Here is an 18497-nt window from a genome sequence, read left to right on the forward strand (position 1 = left end):
AATACTTTGGCCACCTCATGCGAAGAGTTGACTCATTGGAAAAGACCCTGATGCTGGGATGGATTGGGGGCAGGAGGAGAAGGGGACAACAGAAGATGAGATGGCTGGATGGCATAACCGACTCGATGCACATGAGTTTGGGTGAACTTTGGGAGTTGGTGATGGACAGGGAGGCCTGGCATGCTGCAATTCATGGGGTTGCAAATAGTCGGACATGACTGAGTGACTGAACTGAACTGAACTGATGACATTCTCAGATTGATAATTTGCTAGAATGACTCAAAGAACTTATTGAAAATGCAATACTTATGATTACAGTTTTATTATAAAAAGTACAGATCAGAAAAAATCAGAGATGCATAGGGCAAAGTATTTTGGGTGTGTGTGTCTTGGGGGTGCCAGGGGGCATGCAGAACTTCCAAGACTTCTCATTGTGAAATCTGGGTTCATCACCCTCCTAGCACATTGATGTGTCCACTAACCAGGAAGTTCTACTGCAATTCAATATCCAGTATTTTTATTGTGGTTTTGTTATACAGATATAATTGATTTAACCACTGAACTAAATCTCCAGCCTCCCTCTTCTACCTAGAGGTCAAGAGGCTTAAAGTCATAACTTTCTAATGATGTGCTTTTTTTTTTTTTTCTGATGACCAACATGGGTCTTGAAGTTAGCTGGGGTCCCACTATGAGTCATCTTGTTAGTGTAACAAAGATACTCTCATCACACAGGGAATCCAAGGATTTTTGAACCTCTGTGACTAAAACCAGGGACAAAAACAATATATTCTTTATTATGCCACCACAGGTAAAGCATTTTTTTTTTGGTGGCATTTACCTAAGAGTGGAATTGTAAGTTATAACAAATTTACTCTTCAGATTTGCTAGAAAATGGCAAATAGTTTTACAAGGTGATGATACTAATTTATGCTCTCAGTAGTAAAAGGTATCTGAGAGCTCAAATTGTTGCACATCTTTGCTGAAACATGGCATTATCTTAGTTTTTAGCTTTTGTCAATTTGGTAGATAGATTATGGCACATCATGTTTACTTTATTACTTATAACATCTTTCATTCCTGAGAGTTTTTACTGGGTTGAATTTTAGGTTGGCAGTTGTCTTATAAAATCACTTCTCAATTCTGTTGCTCTATTAAAGGTTTTCTTTAAAACTATTTGGAGAGTACTTTTGTTGGTGAGGGTATCTGGCTCTTATAACTTTTTTCTTTGTCATTTGTTTTCTGCTGTTACATAGTGGGTGTATTTAGATATAAATTTCTTATTCTACTAGAGAGCATTGGTCTTCTTAAATGTCTACATTGGTGTCTTTCTTTGATTCTAGACAAATCTTAGCCATTATCCTTTTGAATATTGTGTGTACTCTGTTGCTTCTATTTTTCTTCTGGGTATCTGATTTAATGTGGGTTACACTGCCTCACTCTATTTTTCTGTCTTTTTGATGATTTCTACTGTAAAAAGATAATAAACAGAGACCTCAAGTAAGTTGAGTTAGGAGACCAGAAGGAGAGTTTTCATGCCCTGTGGTGATAGCAGAGGCCAACAGGAAGACTCCTTTCTTGGCAACAACTCTGCTGATGAAAAGCCATGGATCGCTTGTTTTCTACAGCCTTCCCAACTTCCTTTTCTCTATAAAATCATTCTCTTTTCCTTGCTGTGTGGGGACCTGAATGTGGCTTGCTGTTTTGAAGACCCTTAATTGTAATTCTCTGCTAATCCCAAGTTGACCCATCTTTGCTGGAGAAATAACTGTTAGCTTATTTGTTTTAGGTCAGTACTACCATTTTAATTGTTCTGTGCTGCATTGTGGTTATTTCCGATTTATCTTACAGAGTTTATGGAGTTGTCTGTTTCTTAAATATATCCATTGTAGTGTTAGTTTCAGTTATTTTTCAGTTCTAGAATTTCTATTCTGTTCTTCTCCAGATATGTCATGTTATTTTCTCCTGTTCTCAGAGTAGATATTTTCAAGCTTGTTTTTCAATTTTTTTTTTTTTTTAACCTAGCAAGCATAGTCATTTTATAGTGTGTCTGATAATCTTAATATATGAAGCTTTGGGGATAACTTGCTGATGTTTGTTTTTCTGGTTCTTGTTCATAGAGTCTGTTTCCTCAAGGGCCTGATTTATGTTATTCTCATTGTAAATAAAAAATTATTAATATGAATGATTTGATATATAGAATGATTATCTCTTCCTCCAAAGAGGATTTGCATTTGCTTTCTAGGTGTCTGAGGGGACTGCTGGTCTAGGATCATTTTGTCCAAGTTCAAGGATTGAGATTCCTTGAGTGTGCAGTGCTGTAAACCCATACAACAAGACTGCACAAGTGTTTACTTCTGGTTCACCCTTATCCTAAGGATATGGCTCATTAGGGTCTCAGTTAATTGTAGGGAGAGGTTTCTATTAGGTTTCTCATCTTGTGCAGATCTTTGGTGTTGATTCTGTTCTTCTTGCCCTCTGAGACCACTGAAAGAAAGATTCAAATTGGCTAGAATTGGCAAATACTGTTAGGGCAAAATCAGATTCATTTGTTCACTTATCTCCTAAGTTTTATATTTTACCTTCAATTTGGTTTTATATTTATTTTTTTGCTTATTGTTTTTTCTGTAGGTAAAAAGTATTTTTTCTTTCTTTCTGTTTTTAAAGACATTATCTAGTGTTTTAGTTGTTTCCTGAGTAATTTTGCCTGCTGTTACTAAACTGGAAGCATGTTAAGATTTCTTGAATTTTTTTGCTAAAATATCTAGAATAATTTTTTTTTCTTTAAAGAAATGGTACATGAGCAGTAAATGTTCTCCATCTTTGCATGTTCCAGAAAGTCTTTGCTTTGCCCTTCCATCTGGTTGATAATTTGGATGTTGTAGTATAATTTTGAAATACTTCTCTTCACCCTATAGGCTTGACAGAATTTTCTGGCCTGAATTCCCTCTGAAATGCCTTTCCCCAAGGTGCTCCGTCCAAATGGGAGGTCTTACTATGGCTGAGGGTTAGGATACCTTGTAATATATGAGGACAGGGAAAGGAAAACCCCAGAGGGCCCACATGATGACTGAGTGAGGAAATCTTTATGCTGGTGGTGGAAAATTATAATCTAGTCTACTCCTGGGTTTGGCTGGATGTCCTGTTTAAAAAAAAAAAAAAATCTTGTCTATTGTGGAAGTCTGGAGTTATGCCAGGCCATCCTCAGCTTTTCTCTTTGTTCAAAGACCTGAGATAGGAGCTTTCTCTGTGTGGAGCCTTCGCTTATTTGAAGGACAGATCACAGGTGAATGCCAAAGCATTTAATAGCTATGCATTATTAGGGAACGGGAAGTTTCATTACTGTTGAGCTATTCTCTAGTAAGTATTTTGGTTAATTAATCTGGATGCCTTTGATTTACTTTTCTTGTCTGACTGTACTCTCTAGGACCTGAGATCCTTGCCTAGTTCCTGACCTTAAAGTAGTAAGAACTCCAAGAGATTGGTTTGGGCTTTAACACCTATTTAGGTAAAGGAAAATATGCTTTGGGTGATGAAGAGGTAGGATGGAGGCTTCTGTATAAATTTAGGACTCTTGGTGGACTGTGTGTTCAGGGAAGGGAGAATTAGGAAAAATCCTATTTGTTACCAAAATAAGGGCTTCCCGGGTGGCTCAGATGGTAAAGAATCTGCCTGCAATGAGGAGACCTGGGTTCAATCCCTGGGTTGGGAAGATCCCTGGAGATGGGAACAGCTACCCACTCCAACTATTCTTGCCTGGAGAACTCCATGGACAGAGGAGACTGGCAGGCTACAGTCCATGGGGTCACAAAGAGTCGGACATGACTGAGCGGCTTTCACTTTTTACCAAAATAAAGAAGTGACAAGGAAATGGATATAAATCTAAGTGTTAGGTGAAAAAATGTACCCCCTAAAAATTGACACCCCAGGTCTTTCTTCTAAGGGATTCTTGCTCACAGTAGTAGATATAAAGGTCATCTGAATTAAATTCGCCCATTCCCATCCATTTTAATTCACTGATTTCTAAGATGTTGATGTTCAATCTTGCCATCTCCTGCTTGGCCACATTCAATTTACCTTGATTCATGGACCTACTATTCCAGGTTCCTATGCAATATTGTTCTTTATAGTGTCAGACTTTACTTTCACCACCAGACACATCCACAACTGAGCGTCATCTCCACTTTGGCCCAGCTGCTTCATTCTTTATGGAGATATTGGTAATTGCCCTTTGTTCTTACCCAGTAACATATTGGACACCTTCTGACCTGGGAGGCTCAGCTTCTGGCATCATATCTTTTTGCCTTTCCATGCTGTTCATGGGATTCTCCAGGCAAGAATACTGAAGTTGTTTGCTATTTCCACTTCCAGAGGACCATGTTTTGTCAGAACTCTTCATTATGACCAGTCCATCTTGGGTGGCCCTGCACAGCATGGCTCTTAACTTCATTGAGTTACATAAGCCTCTTCACCACAACAAGGTTGTGATCAATGAAGGGGTGAATTTACATAGTGCACATGATCTAATGACTCCCAAGCCAAGACATTAATGAAAAAACTGCCTGGAATTTTAAAAATTTGTCTGGAATTAAAAAAAAATTTTTTTAATTTCTTGGATGCTGAACCAGTATGTTTGTAATCATTAAAAACACATTCTGCTTGAAATTAGTAACATCAGTTCAGTTCAGTTCAGTCGCTCAGTTGTGTCAAACTCTTTGCGACCCCATGAATCACAGCACGCCAGGCCTCCCTGTCCATCACCAACTCCCGGAGTTCACCCAAACTCATGTGCATCGAGTCGGTTATGCCATCCAGCCATTTCATCCTCTGTCATCCCCTTTTCCTCCTGCCCCAATCCATCCCAGCATCAGGGTCTTTTCCAATGAGTCAACTCTTCACATGAGGTGGCCGAAGTATTGGAGTTTCAGCCTCAGCATCAGTCCTTCCAATGAACACCCAGGACTGGTCTCCTTTAGGATGGACTGGTTGGATCTCCTTGCAGTCCAAGGGACTCTCAAGAGTCTTCTCCAACACCACAGTTCAAAAGCATCAGTTCTTCAGCACTCAGCTTTCTTCACAGTCCAACTCTCACATCCATACATGACCACTGGAAAAACCATAGCCTTGACTAGATGGACCTTTGTTGGCAAAGTAATATCTCTGCTTTTGAATATGCTATCTAGGTTGGTCATAACTTTCCTTCCAAGGAGTAAGCGTCTTTTAATTTCATGGCTGCAATCACCATCTGCAGTGATTTTGGAGCCCCCCCCCAAAAAAAGTCTGACACTGTTTCCACTGTTTTCCCATCTATTTCCCATGAAGTGATGGGCCAAGATGCCATGATCTTAGTTTTCTGAATGTTGAGCTTTAAGCCAACTTTTTCACTCTCTTCTTTCACTTTCATCAAGAGGCTCTTTAGTTCCTCTTCACTTTCTGCCATAAGGGTGGTGTCATCTGCATATCTGAGGTTATTGATATTTCTCCCAGCAGTCTTGATTCCAGCTTGATCTTCCTTCAGCCCAGCATTTCTCGTGATGTACTCTGCATGTAAGTTAAATAAGCAGGGTGACAATATACACCCCTGAGGTAACCCTTCTCCTATTTGGAACCAGTCTGTTGTTCCATGTCCAGTTCTAAATGTTGCTTCCTGACCTGCATATAGATTTCTCTAGAGGCAGATCAGGTGGTCTGGTATTCCCATCTCTTTCAGAATTTTCCACAGTTTATTGTGATCCAAACAGTCAAAGGATTTGGCGTAGTCAATAAAGCAGAAATAGATGTTTTTCTGGAACTCTCTTGCTTTTTTGATGATCCAGTGGATGTTGGCAATTTGATCTCTGATTCCTCTGCCTTTTCTAAAACTGTTGACCTTTTCTTTCAATCCTTGGAAATGATGTAAAAAACAATGAGGGGAATGAGAATCAAAATCTAAATATAATTTTATATATTTGGAAAAATTAGGCAACAGCTAAAAATATCAAATCAGAAAGTAAATGGGATGGCTTCTAAAAGCAGAGAAAATTAAGCAGGGTTATACACACGAGCAAAGGAGAGTTTTCCAGCAGAGAGTACTTCATAAAGAAGAAAGTACATAGGGAGGTAAAAAGTAAAAGTTTCACTTTCAGTAATGGTAGGTCTGGCATATGGACTGGTAGGAGAAGTTTTCATGGGCCCAGTTTGTTCCAGAACCTGAGAAAGTGGGACTAAGTGAGAAATCATGTAGCAAGCTGTGTGTGAAAACATTATGTCTAAGTGGCATATAGTCAGGAAGAGTATAGATTTTTCACTGAAGAATTTTACAGCTATCTAAATTGGTTGGGAAAATCAGTGATGAACAGTATAACCAAAGCTAAAGATCATAAAAAAGACTTCAGGTAGCATGGAACACCTTCATGCATTGGAGAAGGAAATGGCAACCCACTCCAGTGTTCTTGCCTGGAGAATCCCAGGGACGGCAGAGCCTGGTGGGCTGCTGTCTATGGGGTTGCACAGAGTCGGACACGACTGAAGCGACTTAGCAGCAGCAGTAGCAGCATGGAACATAGTCCAGGTTCAGGAAAAAAGCCTCAGTCAAAGATAAGTAAGTAGGGAATTCCCTGGTGGTCCGGTGGTTAAGAATCTGCCTGCCAATGCAGGGGACATGAGTTCAATCCTTGGTCCAGGAGGATACCATATGCCATGGGGCACCTAGAGCCTGTGCTCCACAACAAGAGGAGTTACCACAATGAGAAGCTCGCACACCGTGATGAAGAGTAACCCCCATGTGCCACAACTGGAAAAAGCCTAGTGTAGTACCAAAGGCCCAGTGCAGCCAAAATTGAATGAAGAAGTAAATAATTTTTGTAAAATATAGGTTGGTAGAAAAGGAATCATTGCAGGGTCTCTACTACAATACAACAAGAAAATGGGAAAATTGAAGGAATTGAAAACAATTGCAATATGGAGAACAGATCTCAGCAAAACACCTTTGTAGAGGAAATGAAAAGAATTCCCAAGTTAAAACATGCAATGAAATTGTTTCCACAACACAAACACTGCAACAGATATGACAGTTCAGGACAAGGTAAAACCTAAGCAATGAGGAGCAAGAACTGAAGTAGTTATCACATCAATGAAAGCAAAATTTAAAGGACAGAAAGGAGAGCAGACAGGGCTGAGGACCCTGGTGAGGACTAGGAAGGGAATACCAAGTATGGAAATCAGGAAAAAAAAAAAAAATGAAGTGGAAATATAGGCAAACGTTATTTAGGGAAAGAGAAAAATGATACGTATTGAATTAGGTAAAGGAGATACAAAGTACTTATAATTGGAATCCAAGAAGAAGAAAGTTGAAATAAAGATTTCAATATTAAATAATTATGATTAAATATTAAAATACATATGATTAAAACACAAATTATGTCAATAAATATAAGTAGATCAAACTTATTCAAAAGAACAGGATTAGATTGAATCACAAGACTCAGTTCTAAAAGGGATTCAGAAAGGTTGAAAATGAAAATGCAGACAGTTAAATTAGGCAAATTCAAACAAAAAGAATATCAGAAATGGTTGAATCCAGAGACAAAAACCATTAAACAAAACAAAACAAAATGCCCTTTGTAATTATCAAGGGTGCAATTTGTAATGAAGAGAAATATTTATAAATGTCCTTTCAATAATATAGCATGAACATTTACAAATGAAATTATAGAAGTTCAAATTGATATACCTAACTCTATAGCCTGAAAACAGAGTGCATTTTTCATTCAAGTTCCCAGGCATAGTCACTGAATTTGGCTGTACATTAATTCATAAATAAAATAATAAATTTCAAGAAAATATAAAAGGAATGGAAACATTTTCCAATTCATAAGTCCATAAGAGAACATATTTGATCAGGAACAAATTAAGGAAACAAGAAAGTCCATCTTTCCCATTTTTTCGGGAAAAACAGCCTATCTCATAAAACAATATTCAACTAATCTACAACTCAAGAGAAAAAAAAACTAAACCCCAAAATGCAAAATATTTACAAATTCAATAGCAATATTAGAACTCCAGTGTAATAGCTTATGAAATACTTCTAAGGCAGTGCTTAGGGAAATATTAATCATCTCAAAATTTATCTTGTAAACAAAGAATGAAAGGATATTACAAAAATCTCAAGAAGTCTTTAAAAAAAAACAATAAAATGATCCTATGGAAAGCAGAACAAAGGTCTTAAGGGTAAGTGCAGAAATGAATGATTTAGGAAACAGAAAAATGATGAAACTTCTGTGTTCTTGCCTGGGAAAATCCCATGAACAGAGGAGCCTGGCAGGCTACAGTTCATGGGATTGAGGAGTCAGACACAACTGAGCGACTTTCACTTTCTTTTTCAGTAAGTAAATGAAGCTTGTTGTGTCCGACTCTTTGTAACCCCATGGACAGTAACCAACCAGGCTCCTCTATCCATGCAGATTCTCCAGTTAAGAATACCGGAGTGGGTTGTCATGCCCTCCTCCAAGGAATCTTCCCAACCCAGGGATCGAACCCAGGTCTCCCACATTGCAGGCAGATTCTTTACAGTCTGAGTCACCAAGGAAGCCCTTTGAAACATTAGCTATTGGTTTTTCTGTTTTATTGATCTATAGAAAGTCAGGGTTCCACTAGAGAAACAGAATCAGTAATAAAAAATTATTAAAAAAGAAAAATTAATAGCTAATCCATATCAGTCAGGGCTCCACTAGAAAAGCATAATGGTTTACTCGATTGTGAGTCCAACCCAGGAGTCTGAAATCCATGGGGCAGGCCATCAAGAAGGACAGGCTGGGACCCTGGCACAAGCTGAAATTGCAGTTTGTGACAGAGTTTCTTGTGGGAAGCTTCAGTTCTGCTTTTCAATCTTTCAACTGATTGAATCATGCCCATTCGGATTCCTAGGAAAATCTCCCTTAAACTACATTGATTATAAATTTGAATCACATCTACAGCATACCTTCACAGCAACATCTAGATAAAAGTGTTTGATTAAATAAGGGGCAATTGTAGTTGACTATCACCTACTCTAATAAAAAAAACAGGCAGGTAGCACAGATGCCTCATATAATAGAAGATAATTGAGGAAATACCTACAGATTAAAAGAAAAGAAGAACCGTAACATGCTAGCTTTCTAAGTCTATTCAAATAAATTTGAAAACACTGAAGAACTGATAGTTTTCTAGGAATATGTAAGTCATGACAAGTAATTTCAGGAAAATAGAAAAATGAGAATATTAATTTCCATCAAAAACACAGAAACTTTTCTAAGAGCTCTTCCTGGAAAGCATTGTATCATTAAATAATAGATAATTTGATTACCTTTTAAGCTGTTCTGTAGCCTCACCATCCACTAGAACTTTCTGTGGTGGTAGAAATATTCTAACTGTACTACCAGTGTAAGGAGGCACATATGACTATTGAACACTTGATTGCAGCTAGTTTTAGGGAGCACTGGATTTTAATTTTATTTAATTCTAATTAATTTAAAATTAATTTGCCACATATTGCTGTTGGCTACTGTATTGGACAGTGCAGATATAGAAGATGTAAAAGAAAAGCATTCAAATTCTTTCATGAAGTAAGCATAGAATTGATAAAAAAAAAGTTTGAATATAAAACTCATGGATTAATCTCATTTATAAAAATGATGCAAATACCCTGGGAAATAGAAGCTAGTAGCACTTTAAAATCATAATATATAAAGACCAAATGGGGTTTATTTCAGGATTCAAATGGTTCAGAAAGAGGACACTTAATATAATTTGTCATATCTAGGGATCAATAGCAAAAACATGTCTAGATGATGTCCACCATCATGAAAAACGTTGTACGTCTTTGTATGTCATTATAGAGATACTAACCTATATAACTAGGGAGAAGGAGAGAGGGAATTTGGATTGTTCTTTTGAAAAATCAAAAAAATCAAGTGAAACTTTATTCAGATAAGGGAATTTAGAAAGATGAGTGGATATAAAATCCATGTAAAGAGAATAATAGCCTTTATATCTGGCAAACTTCCCGGGTGGCTCAGATGGTAAAGTGTCTGCCTACAATGTGGGAGACCTGGGTTCAATCCCTGGGTCCGGAAGATCCTCTGGAGAAGGAAATGGCAACCCACTCGAGTACTCTTGCCTGGAAAATCCCATGAATGGTGGAGCGTGGTTTGCTGCAGTCCATGGGGTTGCAGAGTTGGACATGACTGAGAGACTTCACTTTCTTTTATCTGCAAACTATCACTGGTTAGAGGATATGATGAAGAATCGAATTATCATAACAGCAACAAGTTTCTAAGAGCCATCTAAAGAAATGCACAAGATTTAGTTGAGGGAAACATTATAATCCCCTGCGGGACGTAGGAGACTTGATAAATGGGAGAGGATGCCATGTTATTGGATAGGGTTATAGAAGTTAAATGAGGAATTTAGTGTCATTTTACTAAGTCACCAGGAGGACTTCTTTGATTTGTTTTTGTTCTTTTTTTTGGCAATAAGGCAAGTTAATTCCAAAGTTCACATAAAAAATTTAAAAGAATAGCCAGAAAAATTTTTACCATTAAACATAAAGTTCACAAAATAGTCTTATACTAGTACATACATTGTTGGTGTTGTTCAGTTGTTAAGTTATGTCTGACCCTTTGCGACCCCATGGACTGCAGCACGCCAGGCTTCCCTGTCCTTCACCATCTCATGGAGGTTGCTCAAACATCATGACTCATCACTGAGTCAGTGATGCCATCCAACTATCTCATCCTCTGTCACACCCTTCTCCTCCTGCCCTTAATCTTTCCCAGCATCAGGGTCTTTTCCAATGAGTCAGCTCTTCACATCAGGTGACCAAAGTATTGGAGTTCCAGCTTCAGCATCAGTCCTTCCAATGAATATTCAGGGTTGATTTCCTTTAGGATTGACTGGTTTGATCTCCTTGCAGTCTAAGGGACTCTCAAGAGTCTTCTCCAGCACCACAATTCAAAAGCATCAATCCTTAGGCTTTCAGCCTTCTTTATGGTTCAGCTCTCATATCTGTACATGACTACTGGAAAAGCCATAGCTTTAACTATATGGACCTTTAAGGCAAAGTGATGCCTCTACTTTTAAATACACTGTTTAGTTTCATCATAGCTATTCTTCCAAGGAGCAAGCATCTTTTAATTTTGTGGCTGCAGTAAACATCCACATTGATTTTGGAGCCCAAGAAAATGAAATCTGCCACTCTTTCCACTTTTCCCCCTTCTATTTGCCATGAAGTGATGGGACTGGATGTCAAGATCTTCATTTTTTTGAATGTTGAGTTTTAAGCCAGGTTTTTCACTCTCTTCTTTCATCTTCATCAAGAGGCTCTTTAGTTCCTCTTCACTTTCTGCCATTAAAGTGGTATCATCTGCATATCTGAGGTTGTTGGTGTTTCTCCTGGAAATCTTGATTCAGTTTGTTAGTCATCCAGCCCAGCATTTCGTATGATGTTCTCTGCATATATTAAATAAGCGGGGGTGACAATATACAACCTTTCCCAATTTTGAGCCAGTCAGTTGTTCCAGGTTCAGTTCTAACTGTTGCTTCTTGACCTGCATACAGGTTTCTCAGGAGGCAGGTAAGGTGGTCTTGTATTCCTGTCTCTTTAAGAATTTTCCATTGTTTGTTGTGATCTACACAATCAAAGGCTTTAGTGTAGTCAATGAAGCAGAAGTAGATGTTTCTCTGAAATTCTCTTGCTTTTTCTATGATCCAATGGATGTTGGCAATTTTATTTCTGGTTCTTCTCCTTTTTCTAAATCCAGCTTGTACATCTGGAATTTCTCAGTTCATGTACTGCTGAAGCCTAGCTTGAAGGATTCTGAGCATAATCTTGCTAGCATCTGAAATGAAAAAGCATTTGAAAAATCACTCATTTGAATATTCTTTGGTATTACCCTTCTTTGGGATGGGAATGAAAACTGACATTTCCAGTCCTGTGGCCACTGCTGAGTTTTCCAAATTTGCTGGCATAATGAGTGCAGAACTTTAACAGCATCATCTTTTAGGATTTGAAGTAGCTCAGCTGGAATTTCATCATCTCCACCAGCTTTGTTCTTCGTAAGTTCTTAGTAAGTAAGTTCTTTGTTCTTTGTTCCCAAGGCCCACTTGACTTCACACTCCAGAATGTCTGGCTCTAGGTGAGTGACCACACCATCATGGTTATCTGGTCCATTAAGAACTTTTTTTTTTTGTATATTTCTTCTGTGCATTCTTGCCACCTCTTCTTAATCCCTTCTGCTTCTGTTAGGTCCATACCATTTCTGTCTTTTATTGTGCCCATCTTTGGATGGAATGTTCCCATGGTATCTCCAATTTTCTTAAAGAGATCTCTAGTCTTTCCTATTCTATTGTTTCCCTCTATTTCTTTGCATTGTTCACTTAAGAAGACTTTCTTATCTCTCTTTTCTAGTCTCTAGAACCCTGAATCCAGTTGAGTATATCTTTCCCTTTCTCCTTTGCTTTTCACTTTTCTTCTTTTCTCAGCTATTTGTAAGGCTTCCTCATACAACCACTTTTCCTTCTTGTATTTCTTTTTCTTGGGAATGGTTTTGGTCACCACCTCCTGTACAATGTATGAACTTCTGTCTATAGTTCTTCAAACACTCTACCAGATCTAGTCCCTTGAATCTATTTGTTACCTTCACTATATAATCATAATGGATTTGAGTAGACCAATGTATCAGAATAGAAAACTCAAATATGGACCTGAATACATGTGGGAATTTAGGTACTGATAAAGGAATTTATTCAAAACAGTAGTGCAAAGGAAGAATATTCAGTGTATGGTATTGAAATATGTTGATAAAATGCTGTGCAATGCTTGCCAAATATATCTAGACCAAAATGGATGGAAATGGATTAAAAATTTAAGTGCAAAAAGCAGTAATGACTAGAAAAATCAAGAAATCTGAAAAAAGTTCTGGTTAGGATAAAGCCTGTCTAAGCATGCCATAAAATATAGCAGTCATGAAAATATTTATAAATTCAACTATATTAAAATCCATCATGACAAAAGCAGAGTCAAAAGATAAATTATCTATGAAAAATGTTTACAAGTTATATTCCAAAAGAATGAGTCCTGTACCATATAAGTGACTTTTAGATTGTTGGAGAATAACAAGAACTCACTAGAAAAAGAAGTAAATGGCATGGATTAAATAGTTCAGAGGAAAGGACATACATGCAGTTCATAAACTCATGAAAAGATGTATAACCTCCTTTATATTTACAAAAATAGACAATAAGCTTCACTGAGATGCTAATTTTCATCAATCAGATTGAAAAAGATCATAAAGTTTGAAAATACAGTGTGTTGGGAAATGTGTGGGAAAGAGACACTCATTTATTGTTGTAGGAGAGCATATTGCTATACTATTCCTTATGGCCTTTGGGTTTGAGTTTAGCCAGATTTTGTGACTGCAGTTTCAGGGGGATGTTTGGTGGGAATCCAGATTTCAGGATATAAAGCAGATAGCATTCCGTGACTATCTCACAGCCCAGTACTACTTTTGCAGTAGTGCAGTACTGTGATAGTAACACTGTGTAGGGCGCTGTAATAATCTACATCCTACAATGGTGGTCTACAATTGCCTACTATCATTTGTACCCTCGGCTTTTAATTTCCTTAGTTCCCATGAAGCCCTATTTAATTCATTCACTCTTTCATTCGTGTGATAAATATTGAACATTTACTCTGCCCTAAGTACTAGGAACTCTTTAACTCTGCACCTTTTAAACTCTTTTAAAGCACTTTATTTATTTTTGGTTGCACTGGGTCTTCATGGAGGCACTCAGACTTTCTCTAGTTGCAGCGAGCAGGGCTACTCTGTGCTGTGATGCACGGGCCTCTCACTGTGGTGGCTTCTCTTATTGTGAAACATGGGCTTTAGTGTATGAGCTTCGGTAGTTGTGGCTTGCAGGCTCTAGAACATGGGCTCAGGAGTTGTGGTGCATGGTTTAGTTGCTCTGTGGCATGTGGAATCTTCCCATACTAGCGACTGAACCCATATCCCCTGCATCGGCAGTCGGATTCTTATCCACTGTACTACCAGGGAAGTCCTGCACCAGTACTCTTCATTCTTGCCTCAGACATAGCTAGTTTTGACCTGCAAATTGTAGACACAATGGTTTGCTTTTACACTCTTTAATGCTGATTTTGCTATTTTATATGAGGCTTTATGAACCAGAGCACTGGCTTAGCATCTGTCTGCCTGTTCAGGCCCTATGCAAGCTGCTCGCATGGCTTATTGTCCATTGTGTCTCTAGTGAAGTGAAACGGTGCCTTGGTACTATGCCTAAGACATCTGCTGTCCCAGCTGCAGGATGTTAATTCAAAAAACAGATACGGATGGACTGCCTACTAAGGCACAGTGCTAGAGACACAGCACTTAACAAGGGAGGACTTTTCTGTTTTGATGGACGGGGCAGTGTAAATATTCAACTGAAGTACTGTCCAGGGAGCGTGGAGCCTGCTTGTTGGCAGGAACCTTTCATTTAGGGTTTAAACAGACAGGCCAATTAGAAATGTGGCTCAAGCGTGTCGTCAAGTAAGGAATGAGTTTGGTGAAGTGAAGCAGGTGTGCCAGCTAGACTGTAAAATCTTCCTACATGAGGAATGGAGGAAGTGTAACTTGGAAGGCAAACCTGGACCCTTTGTCCGAGAAGAGGCCGTAAGGAAATGGGCATAGATGAAGCCGAGTAAGGATGATTGCCCAACTGAGAGAGAAGAACTCTGTAATACTGAAATTCTCCTCAGGGTTCTGTACTCACTGCTGACAACCTTGAAGATTAAATTGGGCAAGAGTTGTAATCTAAGGAATTTTGAAATTAGGAGGTAAAGATGAGAGGCAAAACTGAACGCAAAGCAGGAGCTGTATCTAAAGAGAATGTAGAATCCTTCTCTTTGAAAAAAAGTAAAAGAATCCTTCTCTTTGTAGAAAAGTAAAAAAAAAGGGAGCAGGACTTGTTTTAACATTTACAACTAACTGTGTTTTAATTATGCATAAGGTGGTAAGTCTTACTTGATGTGAAATGGAGAAAAGTAAAATGTTTATTTGTGAGGATCTGTGTGTCCCAGATGACTAAATATTAGAGAACTATCTAAGGCAAATTTCCTCTCTATATACAATGAGGAAGTGACAGAAGGCTCACTGAAGCTTCTGGGAGAGGTGATGGGATTAGTACTTTCCTCATTCTTCCAAATGACATGGCTGCTCTAACAACCTTTCCTCTGGGTCCTTCACCCTACACATTTTCTCTACTCCAGCCTTAGCTGCAGGATGTTAATAAGGGAACCAATCAGATTCCAGATCAATCAATCAATCAACCAACCAATCAGATGATCCAGAATACTACAAATGCATATTGTTGAGCTTCTATCATTTTATTCATTATAGCTAATATCAAGAGCCTACGCATGTTCATCACTATATTTATTGCTTTACATACATTATCTTTTTCTAAAGGTTTTACAATAGAAGTATTATATGCATACAAATACATAGACACTCATAAGTCATGAGCATATTATGTGTTATCATAAAATGAGCATACCCATGTAATCTCCACTTAGGTGCACAAGAAGTGGAATGTTCCCAGGACCCCAGAAGCATTCTTCAATGCCTTCTGCCAATGACTACTCTCACTCTTCTCTCTGAAACTTACTGCTATTCTGACTTCTAACACCACAGACTGGTTATACCTGTTCTTGGACTTTATATAAAATGGAATCAAGCAGTTTGCATTGTTTTCTTGGCCTCAGCATTATGTTTGTGAGATTCATTCACATTGTCCCATAAAGTAATAATTTATTCAATCTTGTTGCATTTTAGTATGTAACTATAATACAATTTATTCCTTGTACTTAATGGAAATGTGGAAAATTTCCACTATTTGACTATTATGAATATTGCATTCTATTATGAATATCGCATTCATGAACATTAGTGTACACATCTTTTGATGAAAATATGTATATATTTGGGGTATATGGGACTTTCCTGGTGGCTCAGATGGTAAAGAATCTGCTTGCAATGCAGGAGATTTGGGTTCAGTCCCTGAGTCAGGAAGATCCCCTGGTGAAGGGCATGGCTACCAACTCCAGTATTCTTGCCTGGACAATTCCATGGACAGAGGAGCCTGGTGGGCTACAGTCCATGGGGTTGAAAAGTCGGATATGACGGAGTGACTAACACTTGGGGTATATACCTAGGAATATAATTGCTGGGTCATAGGATAAATATATATTTTGTGTTAATAGAAACTACCACATAATTTTCCTAAGTGGTTATGTACAATTTTATGTAAATTTTATTAGCAGTGCATGAGCATTTCAGATGCCCCACCTCATCAGCTTTGGTCATGTCTGCTTTAAAAATTTTAACTCTCCTGGCAAGTGTCTAGTGAAATCTCATTGTGTGCTATAGACTGAATGCCTTTATTCCCCCCAAAATTCATGTGTTGAAATCCTAGTCTATAAAATGATGATAGGGAGATGGGACAGGAGAAGGCAATGGCAACCCACTCCAGTGTTCTTGCCTGGAGAATCCCAGGGACGGGGGAGCCTGGTGGGCTGCCTTCTCTGGGGTCGCACAGAGTCGGACACGACTGAAGCGACTTAGCAGCAGGTCATGAGGACAGAGCCCTCGTGAATGGGATTAGTACTCTTATAAAAGAGACTCCAGAAATTTTCCTGGCCCCTTCCACCTAGGAGGACACAATGAGAAGTTTGTGATCTGGAAGAGGGCCCTCGCCTGTCCATGCTGGCATCCTGATCTGGGAACTGCTGCCTCTGTGAGAAGTACATTTCTATTTTTTAAAAGCAACTTAGTCTGTGGTATTTTGTTATAGTGGAATGAATAGGCTAAGACATTGTGGTTTAAAATCTGATTTCCCTGATTACTAATAGAGTAAAACATTTTTAAAGTTCAAGTATGGTTGATTTACAATGTTGTATTAATTTCTGCTATGTAGCAAAGTGATACGGATACACACACCCACACGTTCTTTTTTGTGTTCTTTTTCCATTACGGTTTACCTCAGGGTATTAAACACAGTTCCCTGGGCTAGGACCTTGTTGTAAGACAAGGACCTTGTCCTACACTAAGACCTTACTTCATACATTCTATACATAATAGCTTGCATCTGCTTATGCCAAACTCCCAATCCTTCTCCCACTCCACCCTCCCTCTTCCTTGGCAACTATAAGTCTGTTCTCTGTCTGAGTCTGAAGAGCGAAACATTTTCACATGTTTATTTGCAATTTGTATATCCTCTTCTGTGAAGTGCCTTCTCGGGCCTCCTGCCATTTTTATTTTGAATTCTTTGATATTTTCTGACTGATTTTTAGGATATGCATATACTTACATGCTCATAAGCTCCAGTCTTGGGCTTTGATATGTGGTGGGGATAGGGTGGGGAGCAGATAATCCAGGCTAAGACACTGCTTTCTCTCTTAGTCCTTCCAGATTAAGGGTGGTGCCAGATATTTGATGTTATTCATCCCTGTGTTGTCTTATTATCTCCTGTTAGGATTCTCAAGCTCTTCCATTGCTTGTGTAACTAGCTTCCTGTATTAATTTCCTTGTTTTACATATGTACAGTAGACTCTGTTTTCTTCCATAGACTCTGATTGACAGGCTCTTCTGGCCTCTACCCTTCCACTATATCACCATACTGCTTTCTCACATTCTAGCCCTGTTCTCTCCTTACAGCCTTGGATCTGCATGGGGTCCTGACAATTTTTCTTCCCTTTCTCACTATAAAGAAGTCATCAGCTGATCTTAGTCATTTATAATTTCTCTGTTGCAAGAACAGGAAACACAGCATTGCATGGTAGCTAGGTTTTTAAACTGTAGAGACTGTCAAGATTCAAATCCTGACTCTGCTATGTGATGGTGAGTGAATCCTTATTCTCTCTCTGCTTCAGCTTCCTCATCTGCAACCTGAGAACAAGAATATTCATTAGGATTAAATGAGTTTATTTTTGTTAATCATTTAGAACAATCTTTATTTAAGTTCATTTTTAAATTGGAATACAGTTTCTAGAATAATCTTGTTAGACTAAATGCATTAAATAAATGTTACTTTTTGTTGTGACTATGAAATCTACATTTCTTTTTTCTTTTCTTTTTTCACACTATGTGGCTTATGGGATCCTAGTTCCTTGACCAGGGATTGAACCCAGGCCCTCTGCAGTGGAAATACAGAGTCCTAACCACTGGACTGCCAGGGAATTTCCCCAAATCTATATTTCTAATTCTCCTTCTTCCTCTGACTGCCACTCAGCATATTCTGATTCATCATGGATATTTCCCTTGACAATTTGATAAGTTAATCATATTAATTCACTTAAAAATACTTGCTGGGTATCTATTATGGGTCATATTTTTTGTTACAGGCCTCCTTGTCACTTGTGATTTAATATTTTGGGAAACCAGATTCTCCAACTACTCTTTCCACCAGCTACTCTCCACTATCCCCCAAGA

The 18497-nt window shown here is 38.3% G+C and overlaps 1 non-coding gene across 1 annotated transcript; it reads right to left on the minus strand.

The window, feature by feature from the left end:
* Window positions 1–18171: 18171 nt before the first annotated feature.
* On the minus strand, window positions 18172–18244 carry TRNAG-UCC (transfer RNA glycine (anticodon UCC)). The gene has a single exon. It is a non-coding gene; the product is annotated as a tRNA-Gly (tRNA).
* Window positions 18245–18497: the final 253 nt, after the last annotated feature.

This window comes from Bos javanicus, chromosome 3, assembly GCF_032452875.1.
Source record: "Bos javanicus breed banteng chromosome 3, ARS-OSU_banteng_1.0, whole genome shotgun sequence".
NCBI lineage: Eukaryota > Metazoa > Chordata > Mammalia > Artiodactyla > Bovidae > Bos > Bos javanicus.